This window comes from Danio rerio, chromosome 8 (assembly GCF_052040795.2).
Source record: "Danio rerio strain M-AB ecotype USA chromosome 8, GRCz13ab, whole genome shotgun sequence".
Classification (NCBI taxonomy): domain Eukaryota; kingdom Metazoa; phylum Chordata; class Actinopteri; order Cypriniformes; family Danionidae; genus Danio; species Danio rerio.
Genome location: NC_141028.1, coordinates 35,832,076 through 35,849,230, shown reverse-complemented (window position 1 = coordinate 35,849,230; position 17,155 = coordinate 35,832,076). Strand labels below are relative to the sequence as shown.

Here is a 17,155-nt window from a genome sequence, read left to right as displayed (position 1 = left end):
ATGCTTATTTTTATTTTAAAAATATATATGATAATGCCTTAATTTTAAATTATTTAATTAGGAAAGTAAGGTCTGACTTTGTTTAGACAAACGTTTTGTCAATTAACAGAAATAATGTACAGTAAAGAATATAAAGTCATGGTGCAGTGGAAAAATAATTAATCCTGCATCTATACATCTCTGCAATGACCCTGATTAATAAAGTCATCTGGAATGACAAAGAAAGCATTCTTGCAGGACTCCTAGAGTTCATCAAGATTCTTTGGCTTCATCTTCAATGCCTCCCCCCTCATCTTACCCCAGACATGCTCAATAATGTTCAAGTGGGGTGACTTGTCTGGCCAATCCTGGAGCACCTTGACCTTCTTTGCTTGCAGGAACTTTGAGGTGGAGGCTGACGTATGAGAAGCTAGTGCTATCCTGCTGAAGATGTTGCCCTCTTCCGTGGTTTGTAATGTAATAGGCAACACAAATGTCTTGATACCTCAGGCTATGGATGAGATTCTTGGGTCCATGTGGGTTCCAATAGGTCTTCTGCAGTATTTGTGATGATGGGGATGCAGTTCAACAGATGGTTCATTGGAAAAATCTACCTTCTGTCACTTTTCCAAATGAGCCACTAGAAGTCACGACAAGACTTGACGCTATTATGAATGTATAGTGACTAATAAGCCACGGTCATATCGCCCTGCAGCCCAAGACCCGTTACTCACTGAAGCTAAGCAAGGCTGAGCCTGGTCAGTACTTGGATGGGAGTCCACATGGAAAAACCAGGTTGCTGTTGGAAGTGGTGTTAGTGAGACCAGCAGGGGGCACTCAACCTGCAGTCTGTGTGAGTCCTAATGCCCCAGTACAGTGAAGAGGACACCATAATGTCAGTGAGTGCCTTCTTTTGGGTGAGATGTTAAACCGAGGTCCTGACTCTCTGTGATCATTGAAAAATCACATGTCACTTCTTGTAAAGAATAGGGATGTAACCCTGGTGTCCTGAACAAAGTTTTTCCATCGGCCTCCAAATCATCCCCATCCTGCAATTGTTTCTCCACTTCACCTATAGCTGGTGTGTGCTGAGCGCACTGGCGCATTGTTCTGTGGCTGCCGTTGTATCATCCAAATTGATAGTGTGTGAAGAGACCCCCCTCATGATTGTGAAGGGCTTTAGGGTGTATGGCAATTCACGATAAATGCACTATATAAATACAAATTACTTACCTACTTGCTTGCAATAACCCTGCCAACTAAATAGTTGAATAAAATAAATAAAGATATAAGAAAAATAAGACTTTATGCAGAATATTTATAAGAAATAATTTGAAAATTATCTTTCCTTCATCTATATATTTTACTTTTATTCATTTAAAAAGAGCAATTATAACGAATTATGGTTATGGTTTACATTAATATTTATTTAAATGTTGATGTTTGAATTTTTTTTACCTTATTTTCATTTTTTTAAAGCATACATTATGTCAGCTTTATTGAAATGAGTAAAAATACATACATAATTAAATGCATATTTAAATACAAATACATTAATAATATTAATATTTTAAATATTTTAAATTTTAAATACATAAATATTTTTAAATATACATAAAAAAACAAGTAAACAATTAACTTAATAAACAAAGTAGTTTGCGTGTTTGAATTGTGGACTCCTGGCATGTTTGTGAGCGCAAGCATGCTAATTTGAGTTAAGATGTTAATGCGCTGCTGATGACGCCTGACAGGACAACCAATTGAAGCAAACCAAACATGCCAGTGTTGACCAAAAGATGAGATGTAGGAACTAAAATGAAAGCTAAATTAAAGCAGGGGACGGTTAAGAAATGTGCAGCAAAAACAGTGGAGTTTAATGCGGTACCCTGAGGGCGCTCATGTTGTGTGACAGGAGTTCACATGTAATCACTGTAAATGCAGAAGTGTTTGTTACACCCCACTGTTCCTCCTCCACCCGCCGTGATCCTCTCACAGCTCCTTCACCCGGCCTCATTACACCCCTCACACATGAACATAAACACACACACACACACACACACACACACACACACACACACACACACACACACACACACACACACACACACACACACACACACACACACGCCTGATACATTAACAGTTTGATCTTGTGCAGTCCAAAGTTATTATGATTATGCATGTAATTCATTCATTTTGTATGTTATTTTTAAGTAATTTTAACTGAGATTTTGTGGTCATTTCATTGTTTTCAGATTTATTTTAAATAATTTATTTATGTTTTTTTTGTTCTAGCATTTATAGTTCAACTATGGATTTATGGATTTGTAATAATAAAACAATCGTTGTATATGAAACAATGTATTACTGTAATACTCAAACACACACACACACACACACACACACTCACACACTCCTGCATTCCACAGTTAATAGTACACTGAGTGTCATAATGCGCTAATGTGCATGTATGTCTTGTGATGCGCAAGTGTGCAGGTTGTGATCAAACTTGAAGGGCATGTGAAATGAGCTGATAAGTGCTGTTTGATTTAGTGGTGCTCACTGTGAGAAATCCACAGCAGAGATTGTGTGCGGTTCGTGTAGTTATCAGGACAGGATCATCGGTGTCTGTAGCAGCAAAGGGGCTCGGGCCCGAAGTGCATGGGTCTTTATGGGCCCTCTGGCTCACTGACCACAGGCCATTAACTCGCACAGAGCCCCGAGTCTGAGCAGCCGAGCACAGAGAGAGCTTGAGCCGTGACCTCACCCCAAATCACCTTATTACTCCTGCACATTATGTCTCCCACTGCGATCCTTCTGTTTAAGTGACTTCAGCAGGAAAAGAAGCATGGGGTAAAAGGAGAGACAGAGTGTGTGTGTGTGTGCACGTGTGTCTGTGTTTAGGTTGAAGTTCCAAACAAAGAAGAGTTGATTGGTTAGTTGGTTGGATATGGCAAAGCAATACATGGATGGATGGATGGATGGATAGATAGATGTATAGATGGATGCAGAGTAATACATGAATGAACAGAAGGATGAATGGATGACAGAAGAATACATGGATTGGTGGATGACATTGAAATGAATGGATGGATGGATGAAAGTATGAATGGATGGATGACAGAACAGTACATGGACTGATGAATGACAGAACAATACATTGATGATGAATGGATGGATGGAGAGATGAATGACATCACAATGAGTGGATGGATGGATGACATCACAATAAATGGATTGATGGATGACAGAACAACACATGGATAAATGAATGAAAGAACAGTACATGGATGGATGGATAGATGGATGGATGGATGGATGGATGGATGAATAGATGGATGGTTAGGTGGGTTGGATGGATGGATGGATGGAATAGATGTGTGGGTGGATGATGACAGAACAACATGGATGGATGGATGACAGAGCAGTGGATGGAGGGATGGATGGATGGGTGGGTGGACAGAACAACAGGGATGGATGGATGTATGGCAGAACAATGAATGGATGGTGAAATGGATGACCGAATAATGAATGGATGGATGGATGACAGAACAATAGATGGATGGTTAAATGACAGAGCAGTAAATGCATGGATGGATGGATGGATGGATGGAAAGAAGAAAGTGTAACATCAATCCTACTGCACCAAGCCTGGTCTGAGCTGGGATCGATCTGGCAATTCTTTGCATGGGAATTGGTTGCTCTAACAAGGAGGATAAAAACCAATGCCTCTAGGATCAGTCGTAAAGCATCATTAGTGGTCAGGAGGAGTGAGGTTTACCTGCATAGCACTTCACTAGCTGGCCTTCGTTACAGTCACTCCCCTAAACTTCACTCCAATACCAGACGAGCCCCCAAATGTAGATCATTAGTCCTATCACCCAGCCTGATCTGAGCTGGGATCAAAACCCACGATTCTTAGAATGGGAGTCGGTTTCTCTAACAAGGAGGTTAAAGACTATGGCCTATAGTGTCTGTCGCTAGAGCACCTTTAGAGATCAGGAGTGAGGTTTACCTGTTAGCTGGCCTCCATTAGACTCACCCCCTTAAAACTCACTCCCATTCCGGACGAGCCCCCACGTATAACCCATTAGTCCTACTGCACCAGTTCAATCTGAGTGGGTTCGAAACTTTCTTTGCATAGAAATCATTTGCTTTAACAAGGAGGTTGAAGACCATTGTCTCTAGTGTCTTTCGTTAGAGCACCTTTGAGGTAAGAAGGAGTGAGGTTTACCTGCATAGGAATGGATGGATGGATGCATGGATGCTTGGGTGGGATAGATAGATAGATAGATAGATAGATAGATAGATAGATAGATAGATAGATAGATAGATAGATAGATAGATAGATAGATAGATAGATAGATAGATAGATAGATAGATAGATAGATAGATAGATAGATAGATAGATAGATAGATGAGCTGAAGAACACTAAGTAGATAGATGGGCTGGTGTATAGATAATAAGAATAGGTAGATCAATGAATTAACATATAGATGATATAACAAAATCCCAATGGAACAAAATATGGATGGTGGTATGTAAAACAAAACAATAAGCAAATTAATGGATTTCTGAAAGAAAGAAAGATGAAAGAAAGAACTGAAGACTAGAAGAATGGAACAATGGGGGGCAGAATGATAAAACCTTAGATGGTTGGATGCTTTACAGAATTATATATTCATTCATTTTCCTTCGGCTTAGTCCCTTTATTCATCAGGGGGTCACCACAGCGGAATGAGCCACCAACTATTACAGCATGTTTTGTTTTACACAGCGGATGCCCTTACAGCTGTACTCCAACACTGGAAAACATCCATACATCATTCACTACAGACAATTTAGCTTACCCAATTCACCTATACCACATGTCATTGGACTTGTGGGGGAAACTGGAGCACCCGGAGGAATCCAACACCACCACAGGGAGAACATGCAAACTCCATAAAGAAATGCCAAATGACCCAGCTGGGACTCGAACCAGCGACCTTCTTGTTGTGAGGTGATATCGCTAACCACTGTGCCATCATGTCACCCCTTTACAGAATAATATATAAATTAATGATAGACTGGTAGAGCAATAAACCCCATATTAAAATATTTCTCTTACAATGGCCATGGATGGATGGATGAATGGATGGACAAACGATAATATGATGGATGCATGTATGAACAAACGGATGTACTGTATAGTTTAGTAAAATAATAGAACCATGGATAGTTTGTTTATATAAGTATACAGAAGAAGAGAAAATTTCAAATGACAAAGTATAAAAAATTGATGCTGGAAGGTAAATTTATAGAATCAGAAATTTAGATTGATTTCCAAGCATAGAAATACGAACATATGGATGAGTGGATTAATGGTTTGATCACCTTATTACCCCTGCACATTATGTCTGCCATTGTGATTCTTCTATTTCAGTCACTTCAACAGAAAAAGAGGCATGAGGTAAAAGGAGAGAGTCAAAGTGAGTGTAAGTGTGTGATTGTGTTTAGGTTGGAGTTGATCTCTAGACTAAAGAAGAGTTTCGGTAAAGTGATTTATTGGACATGTCCACTTGTTTCAGGCTACTTGGAGGACAGATGTGGGGTGGATGGACAGCATCTAAAGGGAGGAAGGGCTGTTCATGTGACATGGATATAAAATCAAACAGTGGCCAAGCTTAACTGACCTCAGAAGTGCTCCTGTGAGGAAAGCGTTAGTCTGGCTGTGTGTCTGGGAGAGAGGGAGGAGTGGAAATGGAAGTTGATTTACTTTAAGAGCCACGTCACACTTTACAGGCTGCCCCGTAAAACCTTGCATGTTACAAGCCTCTAGAGGGACATCAGCTAAAAGTGTACGGCTATCACTGCCAAATGTTGCAGCGGTCAGACATGTGCAGGTACAGTAAGCATTCTTCAACTCCATACTAAAACACATGAGGGGGTCATTGTCACTACAACATATGGAAGTAATGAATAACACGAGCTTTTATTCAATTCATTTATTAATTTACAAAGTTCCATATATAAAATTTGATGAAAGAATGTTAGTTATTAGCAATGAAACAGTTTTAGTTCAAAATTAAGCATTAAGAAAACTCCATGTTAATAAGAAATAAGACAGATGGATGGATGGACAGATGGATGAAGTGATGGGTGGACAGAGGGAGGGATGGATGGATGTGTAAACGAATGAATTGATGAACAGATGGATGCATGGATGGTAGAAGGATAGAAATTGTTACAATATGTTGATGTTAATTGTTAAAAAAGTGATGATGGAGCAATGAAACAAAGGTTTTATGTAGATAAATGAAGGTTAAATGGTAGAATGACAGAACTTTAGTTCGACGGAACATTAGATGAAAGTTGAAATGGACATCACATGTCAGCCAATGTATTTTGTGGTTGCTAAGCATTTAATCTAATTTAAAGCCTGCCACCTTAATGTGTCACAGTCACACAAGGAAGATAAAGGAGGATAAAACTTTAAGAGTGTTTGTTTAAATGTAGCAGCAACAAAGGTAAGGTGAAGCAGGAGAATGGCACTATAGAGGAGGAGTGATCTCACACACAAACAATTCAGTGGGTAAGCTCAGCACTTTGGTAAAATCCAACAGAAGAATAGTCACTTTCCTTAAACAACTGCATCTGTAGTCGCAGGAGGAGGAGAACATCCACGAAAGAGCACAAGAGAATCCAGGAGAGAAGACGAGGAGGACCATACATCTTTGATTCCAGGCAAAGACTGAGTGAGTGAGGTGAGTATTTATTAGGGGTGTCAAAATTAATTGTTTCTTTGGTGCACCACTATGCAGACGTGGACAATTGGGTACCGGTTCAGTAATAATCATAACTGGTTATTATGTACTGACGTCATTTATTCCATATGCGCTATGTCACCGTAGCTTACTATGGCGAGGGAGGCAAGTGTGAGTATTTAAAATGCTCTAACTACTTTAAAATGCAGAAACTGTGCACAGCAGAAGCCCCTATTTCACTGCGATTGAGACCCTGCGATGCGTTGACTCCATTTCTCTCTCTCTCACTGTGGCCCATTTGACCTGCTGGCGTGACTTTTTCTCTCCTCTCAGCTGATATAGCGATACTTGAGGATACAGACACAAGCGCGTGTCTGCAGAGTTTTCTCCAACGCTGCTATCATGGATCAGCTGTGAGCTGCTGTTTATCAGTGTCACTCATCTGTAAAGAGCACCAGCGCGTAAAAGCCAATCGCAGCCCTTTCTGTTGAGCATGTGATCTAAGGGGTTTAAGAACTTTACAAAGCTCAGAAAGCGAGCGGGATTTTTGTATTTGTTTATTTGCAATAAATGCTCTTGTTGTTTAAAGATACAGTTTATATACCTGACTGTATTAAATGACAAAATTGTATTACAAATAGTATATAAATATAAATATATTTATACATTTTAATACAAGAATTGCTGCTGTGAAGAAAATATAAAACTGCAGGGAAAGCATCGTCAATGCACCGTGATGCATCGAGATATCGAACTGAACTGAATCGATGGCATGATAATCGCAACCGAACCATGAGACCAGTGTAGGTCCACAGCTCTAGTATTTATTGTAAGTGGTGATTGCAGGTGCAGGTGTGAATGATTAGTAATCAGGTGAGGGTTCAGGGGTGTGGTGTGTTGTTGATGGTGAGGAAGATTGTTGAATAGGACTGCATGAACGAACCGAGGGTGTGACACCATGAAGCTGCTGTCACATTAGAGTTTGAGCATGTGAAATTCTGTCTTGAGGCGCTGCGAAAAGAGGCGGGATTAAACAAGCTTATTAGACATTTAAAAAAGCAAGCGATTGCTTCATGTTTTAAATTTCTGTCCAGAGGGGTAATATCTTGATCTTCGACTTGTCTCATGCAGTCAAGTGATACGATTTCGCAGGTCACAGTTCACAAAGCTTGAGCTTTGCACCGCAGCAACCTGCGAAACTTAACACATGACCCTGCGTTTCCGGTCTGATGCATTCGCGTGCGTATGAATGAAAGTCTATGGGAGGAAAAGCCCAGTGTGACCGCAGCTTTAGAGTGGACGATTGCCATCCAATCAAACTGCGGTAAGGCTCGGCATATTGTAATATGTAACTACACTGAAAATCAGCATGGCATCACTTCTCTTCAGCCACAGACGTAAGTCACATTTAAAATATTTTTATTAAGATTTATTGATAGGTTTGCCAAAATATTTCATAGATTGTATGTAAAAAAGAGGGATTGCACTCACTAATCAAAGTTTAAAATCTTTTGTAACAATACAAGCTTCAGATCAGGATTTTTTTTCAAATATATCTATCCATTAGGATAAATAATGGGTTCAAAATCTGTTATTAAAATTTAATCTCCAGTAATACTGACTGAACTTTGTATATGAATAAAACTATAACTATGTATTATGCAGAATTTACAGATCTTGAAGTTTTTGAGCATACAGCAGATGGAGATACCTCAGATGTGGACATTATTTGGAGTGATGAGGAAGATGAAAATAAAGTTTGTCATAAGCTGCAATCTATACAACAACAATTTCAAATTTAAAGTACACATTTTTATTATATGAATTGTAAGAATGTATTATTATAATTTGGCCTTGTTTATAGGACCCTCAAGAACTGTGAAAACATACTTTTACATTTTTCAGAAACTTATAACTTAACATAATTCAGCTCTGAAGGGGTTGATAAAATGATAATAGAACAACAAATAACAGGTGGATAGTACAATGATAGAGATATACTATAGATAGACAGCTGGCTAAATTATATAATTATAAAACAGTAGGATTGTTGGTTGGTTGGTTGGTTGGTTGGTTGGTTGGTTTGTTGGATGGATGGATGGATGGATGGATGGATGGATGGATGGATGGATGGAACCCTACTGTATATTGATGGATAGATGATAGAATAACAAATGATTTTTTTAGTATATGAATAAACAGAAAGATGAAGACAGAACAACAGAAAGTCAAAATGATGGGTGGACAGATGGACGGACAGACAGGCAGATAGATGTTGGACACTGTGCAATTTCTCTTGCCCATGCTGTCTGAATGCCTGGAGTCAGGTGACAAGAGTCAGCATGTTCTGGGCATGTGCCAATTTTCCCCTAACTTCTTAATCAAGTCTGCAGTGTCAAGATCGCTTTGTCTTGCACATGTTAATTCAGTTGTTAATGGAAGCTGAAGTTGCAAATGTCCAACAGCTCAAGTACACCGGTACAAGCCGTCAGAAATGTGCACACATCAAAACAAGAACATGAGGATGTGTGACAGTTAGTTTCCCAAGTCAAAGGCTGTGCTCGTCTCGAATGTTGATCTACAGTTCACTGTAGTTAGTCGATGAGTCTTTAAGGGATAGCTCAACCAGAAATTACCATTCTGACATTATTTACTCAACTGCAATCAATTGCAAATTCTGTTCTTTTATTTTTTTATTTTTTTTATTTTTTATTTATATCTATCCACAATAGGGGAATAATTAGATTCATTACTTGAAAATATGACAATGAAAGCATCATAATTAATTTAAAAAAAATCCTGTTCAATAAACAAATAATTTTGAGGCAGGTTTAGCCAGGTGACGAATACCTTTTAGTCAGGTTGTATAAATTGAAGAATATTTACTGATATCATTTGATCCCAAATTGCATCTTGGGTAATCTCTCTGGGTCATTTTAGTTTGATAGGTTGCGATGTCAAGTAAATTAACCAAAGCTAAACTATGGGACAAATCATTCAATCAAACAATGACAAAGATCTTCACAGTGAGTTTATCAGGGCTTTGAATGCACCCAGCCTCTTGCACATTATATTTGCACATACGTGAGCCAACCAATGAGTTACAGTAAATGTTTTCTTAATGACCACCAGCAATGCTAATAACAAGACTTTCTGAAATAACCCTTTTAACACTGAAACTACCAGTTCATTCGTTGACATTTTGTTTTGTGAATTAACTTTAAAATAAAACCCATATACCCATCATACCCTGACTTTCCCTAAATGTGTGTATAGTTAATTGTAACACAGTAATTGTATTAAAATGACAAAACACTAGAATTCTGAGTATTTCTACATTTTTTTCTGTGAGCCTCACACAGGTGAGTAGGCTTGACAAACCACCTGTAGAAAACACACTCTCTCTTTCAACACTCCCCCTTAGTCTAGATCCTAATTCTCTGAGCACTGAAAGTTAAGTTGTATAATCAGCACTGAATCACTGAATGCCTTCTCAATTGTAAGTCATTTTGGACAAAAATGTCTGCTAACTGACTAAATGTGATAACAGTCAAATTGACCATATGCCTTTATATATGTGTGTCTCTGTTGTCTAGCAACTTTCTGCAACCCAGGCTTATTCTGAAAATGTACCACTTTATACATTTCTGGAGAGTGCCAAATACGTCCAAGGAGCTGCGTATTTTATTTATTTATTTAGCAGTTTTTGTTTTGAGAATCCACCCGAAGCCAATGTGTATGCTTTTTTGTGATCTCAAACTTGTCTCGCAAGTGCCATTCGGGTCTGCTGTTCTCACGTAAATCCATCAGAGCCCACTTTCAACTGACTGAATGACTGACTGATCGACTGACCCACCCTACTAATCCCAACCAATAGTGTTTTCAAAAGCACTGATTGACATCCACTTCCCTAAACCCAACCCACCGTTTTAAAAAGCAATCCAGAAAAAGAAAAGCCCTTGCCTGATTTTTACCACATTTCTGGATTTTACCTCATTCTCACACTGTTATTTACTTGTTTATTACAGCTTCGGTTTTTATCTTACCCACTTTCTGGAACCTGACTTAAATCCCGTTGTCGTGGTCAACTCCTCTCTGTGTCTCAAATCCGCTGATGTACATGGCAAGCTAACTGGACAAACTGGTAAAAGTGGGAAAGCCGTTCATATGGAGGTAAGCACTCAGTTGGTAAGTGTGAAAAGGAACAGCGTCATACCACCCCGTAGCATTTGTTTTAAACACGAAAGGCAGCCATGCATACTTCTGGCTAAATAATTCTCCAGAATTCTCCAGACCTCCAGAAATGTGTATAGGGTTACGTTTTCATAACGAGTCTATGTTTACTTTCTGCTACCAAAAACAAAACTTTCAATTGGTCATTAAACTGTGACCTTTTTTTTGTGTATTGGAATGCAGTTCCCACAGAAATGAAATATTAAATAAGGAAACAGTGGAAGTGGCTTGTTTTTTTCTTCTTCTGTGACCTGAATAGATGTAGTAAAGTAGACAGTTCATTCATAAAGATTGAAAAAAGAGTTTCGAAACTGACCGTTGGAGAAGCACGCTAAGTTAGCCATGCCCAATACCTCAAAATCTCGTAATCTAAAAATCTAACTAAAAACAAACAGGAAGTACATTTTCAGTTTTTAATTTTAGTTTACAAGATTTTTATAAATAAATTGCACAGATGAATGGTTCACAACATAATCGGGAAACCCAGAGATGGGTTGTGGCAGAAAGGGCATCCGCTGCGTAAAAACGTGCTGGATAGGGTGGCGGTTCATTCCACTGTGGCGACTCCAGATTAATAAAGGGACTAAGCCGAAAAGAAAATGAATGAAATTATATTTAAATATAATATAAAATATAACAATATATATATATTTTAATTATATATATATATATATATATATATATATATATATATATATATATATATATATATATATATATATATATATATATATATATAAAGCACAGACAGGTTTAAAGCTCCTAAATTCTTTACATCAGTTATACAATTGCAGAGTATTTGGAACTTTTCTTTAGTAAAGGAACCTGACAGGACTAGCTGCAGGAGATGGCAAAAAAAAAAAAAATGCTGCTGCTTTGAATTAGACTGACTTCTATTCATCTATTGATTTATATCCATTAAAATAAACAACCTAACCCTAAATACAAACTGTTTTACTGTAAAATACAGTAAAAAAAAAAAACAACAACCTCTAAATCTGTGGAAACAGTTTGGTTTGTAGCTCGACATTATTTGAGTTCTGTTTACTACTGAAACACCACCGAGTCTCGATAGATCCTTCGGTATGGATGCATGTCTGTTATAAAACACTCACAGGGCAATAATTTAGACAACTATGAGCAGGAGCGTCTATAGAGGCGACCTAGGCGGCCCCAAACCGCTAACTTTCGTTTTCACTTTCGGGTTGAGGGCGGCGTGATTGTCCTTAGCCTAGAGGGCCAGTTCAGCTTGCTCCTGCCCTGACTATTTTAAAGTGTTCACACAAAGAGAGCACACAGTTTGTAAATTAACAGAATCACTGGACTTGCATGATACAGTACGAGTTGCAGACGTGAGGCAGGCACGAGCTGGTTATTATAACTCTAATCGTCATTACCTTTACATTTGCGTGACTGTTTACTGTATACAACTAAGAGCGTTCTAGTTGATGCACAGCCGTTGAAAATTTAAGCTACAGTTATGTCTGTAATTAACAGTGAGGCTGTTTTTGCACAGTCTGAATTAGCCTGCACAGAAAACGGGAAATGCCATTACTACTATAATTTTATTCTGACATATTTAATGATGAAATCAAATAATTATAGTATAATATTTAAGTTAATTTCAAATTATCTCCCGACCCACATGTAGGATCACTGAGGCCCACTAGTGGGCCGCGGCTCACAGGTTGAGAATTCCTGAACTAAATTATGGGGTTAGTTTTGATTTCATGTAGACTTTAAATCTTTTTTTTAACTGCAGTGAAAAATCCTTCTTTACCTGCTTGCTGACAAACCATTAGCGGTGGTTTAGTTTCTTGTACAGTACAGTACATTACACCTATATCTTATTCCGAAAAAAATAAGATTTTTTTAGGTAATGACTTTTTTAAAATATGTCAACAGACATTTAAAGCTTATTTTTAAAATTTCAATAGAAGCTTCAAATTTAAATATGTTGTTACAAAAATATTCTGAACAGTCTTATATGAATGGTCAGAATGGCTGCTATGGCCATTCTAGCGTTTACAGAATCCGTGTTGTTCCACAATTGAAAATAAGCTACAAGTGTAAAATGTACTGTAATCTTTACTGAACGTAGATTCAGTATTAAAACAATGTGTATATGTGTGTGTGTGTGTGTGTGTGTGTGTGCGTGTAAGTATTTCCAGCAGGGTTTCAGTGGACAGTGTGTAGGTACTTTAGTTTTACTGCTGCTCTGATTTCTATAGGGCCCAGGGGTGAAGGCCAATGTCACGGACATTTCACAAGCACAGCTGATTTATAGTGCAGTCAGTGGCTTTATTAAAACACGGCCAGACAAATCCATGTTTTCCCCCTGCTTTCAGGGTTTACGGCCCCCTCCGAGCTTCACCTCACTCCCACCATCAACACCCTACTGTTCACATTACAGCACAGTTAGTTTGCCCTATGGACCGGCCGTTTGGAAAACATACTCCAATGCCCCGGAGTCAGTGTGTTTATCCTAATCCTTTACCCCCTACGTGCTTACAAAGAACACAGAAAGCATTGCGATCATTCACAGACTGCTACGACACACACCTTGCATACACTGCAAATTAAAAAGCATTTCACTGTGAGCGACTCGTGTCGAAATGATCTTTAGAGACAAGAAGCAAGCGATTAGATTATCTGTTAAAAAGATAAACACATGGGCCCTTTCATTAACCTAATGAAGACAAAGCACGCTGATGAGCTCTTAAGTCAATTAACAATATTTTTAAAAAGTAGGATTGGGAAACGGACCCCAAAGGAAAATTATCATGCAGAGAGAGTTTCTCCAGGTTTAAACAAATCGCACGATGCCCTCCGGTTCAAGCCAGCTGACATCTAGCCTCAGCGTGAACTCCTCTTCTTCTCTGCTCTTCTATCTCATACACCAACAAGCTTTCATTAACTATAATTAACTGTGCACAGACTGTGTATCTCCAGAAAGCACGAGCTAAGCAAAGGAGAGAGAGAAAGACTCAGTGGACACAACCTCGCTTTAGAAACATGGCTGACACAGGATGAAAGCTTGAGTTTATGTACTTTGATTAAAGCTATATCGAGGGCAGACAGAGTGCACAAAATGTATGAAAAAGTTATACCATTTAATCATCTAATAAACAAATCTCCCACATTTTCTGTATCATCCAGCTGTGTGGTAGCAGTTTGTTTGAATTCAGCACTTTATAATTATTATTGTTTACTGATTATATAAACAGTCAAGTGCAAATTTTTTCACACCCCTGGCAAATTCTGCCTTAAAGTTACTGTTTTTTTTTTCTTCAGTCAGCAAGTTTGACCAGGAATGACACGAGCTTCTCACTATATATATATATATATATATATATATATATATATATATATATATATATATATATATATATATATATACAACAGTTACATATGTATATATATATATATTTATTTATACAACAGTTCTGTCAGGTTCTCAAATCTGATTGGCTCTGATAGCTGTGCTATATTCTGCAATATCAGAACTCCTACAGCCTCTTTACCCTTTGTGCACTGTAAAAAGTGCTACACTCACAAAGTTGGTTCTATCTACTTTAAATAATTGCAATCTAGTTAATTTTATTTGTTTTATACCAAAAAAATTAAATTTGCTTCCTCTTTACTTAAAATATATCAGTTTTTATATAACTGTATATTTTGAATAAAACTAATGCAATTTATTTGAGTAGATTTTTTTTACGTGGTTATTGTGTAGAATAAATGTTATAAAAGTGAGTTGACACAGACAATTTATTAGAGCAGCTGTCGATGTGGGCAGGTGTTCATAAAACGTGATTTTTATAGTTTGGCGTGACTCCTTTTTCATTGCCCGGGATTTAGCAGGCAGACGCAGCTTCTGCAATGGTCGACATTAACTGCTCCCAGCAGCGGATCTGATTAACACGGTAAGTTGCAAATTTAGCCGAATGATAATTGTAAAGTCATGCAAAACTGCTGTCTTCGCTAGGCAGGTGAGGTTTTAGCTTTGTAAATTGTACTGTAGCCTCAGGTATGTTAACAGTTAGACTGCTCTCACATGGAAAGCTAAGTTGGCTAACGCTAACCAACGCTAGTTTATGCTAATGATTAAAAGTGATATTATTGAGAAAAAATAGTGAAAGTAGTTTTAAAACACTTAGTAGGTATAACTAACGTTGCAGAACCGATTAACAGGGTCACTGGTGGGCGGTCGGGGTGTGGGGGTTAAGTTAGCTAAAGTTAGCTCACCTAAGTTATAGCAGCACATTAAGGATGGATATTAAATGCAGAAACGTATGCAACAGTTAAGTAGTTTGTGTTTAACGTAAGAGAAAGTATAACTTAAAGTTTGTGTTTTAGAGATTTAGTCCATAAGTTTTTTAATGCTGCATAGTGAATAAATTACAGATTTACAATTTATTTTAACTTAAATTACATTTACTACTGATGTTTACAGAACCATTTAAACTGTATGCACCTCATTCTAAAATGCATGTTCTTGGTCTTTAGATACCAAAGTGATTTTGTTACCTGTGGATCTTCAAACTTCACATCCAGGTAAGAAAAACATTAGATACAATTACAGCTATAATTATTTGCAGGCAAGTAAAACATTGGTAAAATTGCAAACAATAGTGGGCTCCATAGAATTAACTTACATTTGATATCTGAAGTGCAACAGTAATTTTTTACTGTTTTTTTTACACAGATATTATGTGTGCAACAGTAAAAACAGTATAAAAATATCCTAATGCAGTTTCTTATTATCTGTCAGTCTTTCAATAAAGCTAACTGATAACACTGAATCACTGAACTGTCATTTGCCAGTGACATTAAATTTGAAGAAAAAGTCAATTAAATGTAGCTTTAGCAAAAATTTAATGTAAACCTTAATGTAATGTGTAAAATGGCAATGTATTTATTTATTTATTTAATAAAATTTGTATTATGACGTGCAAAGTTTGGTGCAAAATGAAGATGACATTTAAATTATAGAACTTGTATTCTATAATTTTCATATAGCCATTTTCAAACAGTTTTAATATCTAAATTAAATACACATTCTTATGCTTTATAAGTTGCCAAAATAAACAAAAAATGTAATACCTAAATTTTAACAATTCTTTGATTGACAGGAAAACACAATGACATGCACTGTTACACTGAGTAAAATCACAGTTTTCTTTAAAATTTGATAACTAAAAACACCTGGAATAATGTAATTACACAACCTCTATAACCTTTTTTTATTTTTTAAATAGAAGTTAGGTAATTTTAACTAAGGTAATTTTTAACTGATAAACTAAGGTGTTTCATCCATGCATCATTCTCACTGGACTTTTGTAACTTCACTTGTAGTTATTTCCTATTCAGTATTTAGCTATTTAATGTTGTTTGGTAGCAACCACCTGAACTCCTGTTTCTTTTTGTCTCTACCAATAGAGTTGTGAGGAATCAGAGGTGCATGCGGCTGCCCACGGGAAAAATTTGCCATCAGCCCAACACAGTTTGGATTATCATAGGACTGTCAGAGGTTTGCCAAACCTGTCAAATGCATGATGGCTCCTGTTTGGACTTACCGATGTCCTCGACTTCAAGTATCCATCAAAACTTTATACATTTGAGATATATTAGAGACTCTTTGTGGGACTGGACATTATGCATCCTAAATCTTCATCAAAATATGCAAATCTCCTCACTGAGTTGCCTTGGATGATTTCTCAATAGGATCTGGTATTATTAATGTTTTTATTTATGTATTGTGTATGTGTAGCCACATTAATGGCCTATTTTGTAGTCACTATTAAAAGGAACATCGATTGATATTGAATACATGTTATGGTCTTTAATCCATCTTCCCATTCTTATTTAATTGTTATTGACAGGAAAGTCTGTTTATCTGTTTTTACTAGTGTATATTGTGCTTACAATATAGAAACGAAGATTTATTTTCTGAGGTTACAGCCAGAAGTCAATTAAATTAGTTTTAAATGACATATGCATGGTTAATTTTATTTAGATCATTAAGTTCATAATACTTAATTAAAATGAGTACAGTCAACATATAGCAATGTATAAGTAAGTTAAGTTTAACAAAAAAAGTAAGTTTATCTGATTTGAGTAATTTTAGAAAAATTAGTTGGCTCAACTTAATTTTATTGCATTTGTTTTAAGCAATGTTTTAGTGTTTAAAATA

At 37.1% G+C, this 17,155-nt stretch overlaps 1 long non-coding RNA gene across 1 annotated transcript; it reads left to right on the top strand.

Moving 5' to 3' along the window:
* Positions 1-14,792: 14,792 nt before the first annotated feature.
* On the top strand, positions 14,793-16,789 carry LOC147842732 (uncharacterized). The gene is made up of 3 exons (XR_015497363.1): positions 14,793-14,885; positions 15,469-15,516; positions 16,402-16,789. It is a non-coding gene; the product is annotated as an uncharacterized LOC147842732 (long non-coding RNA).
* Positions 16,790-17,155: the final 366 nt, after the last annotated feature.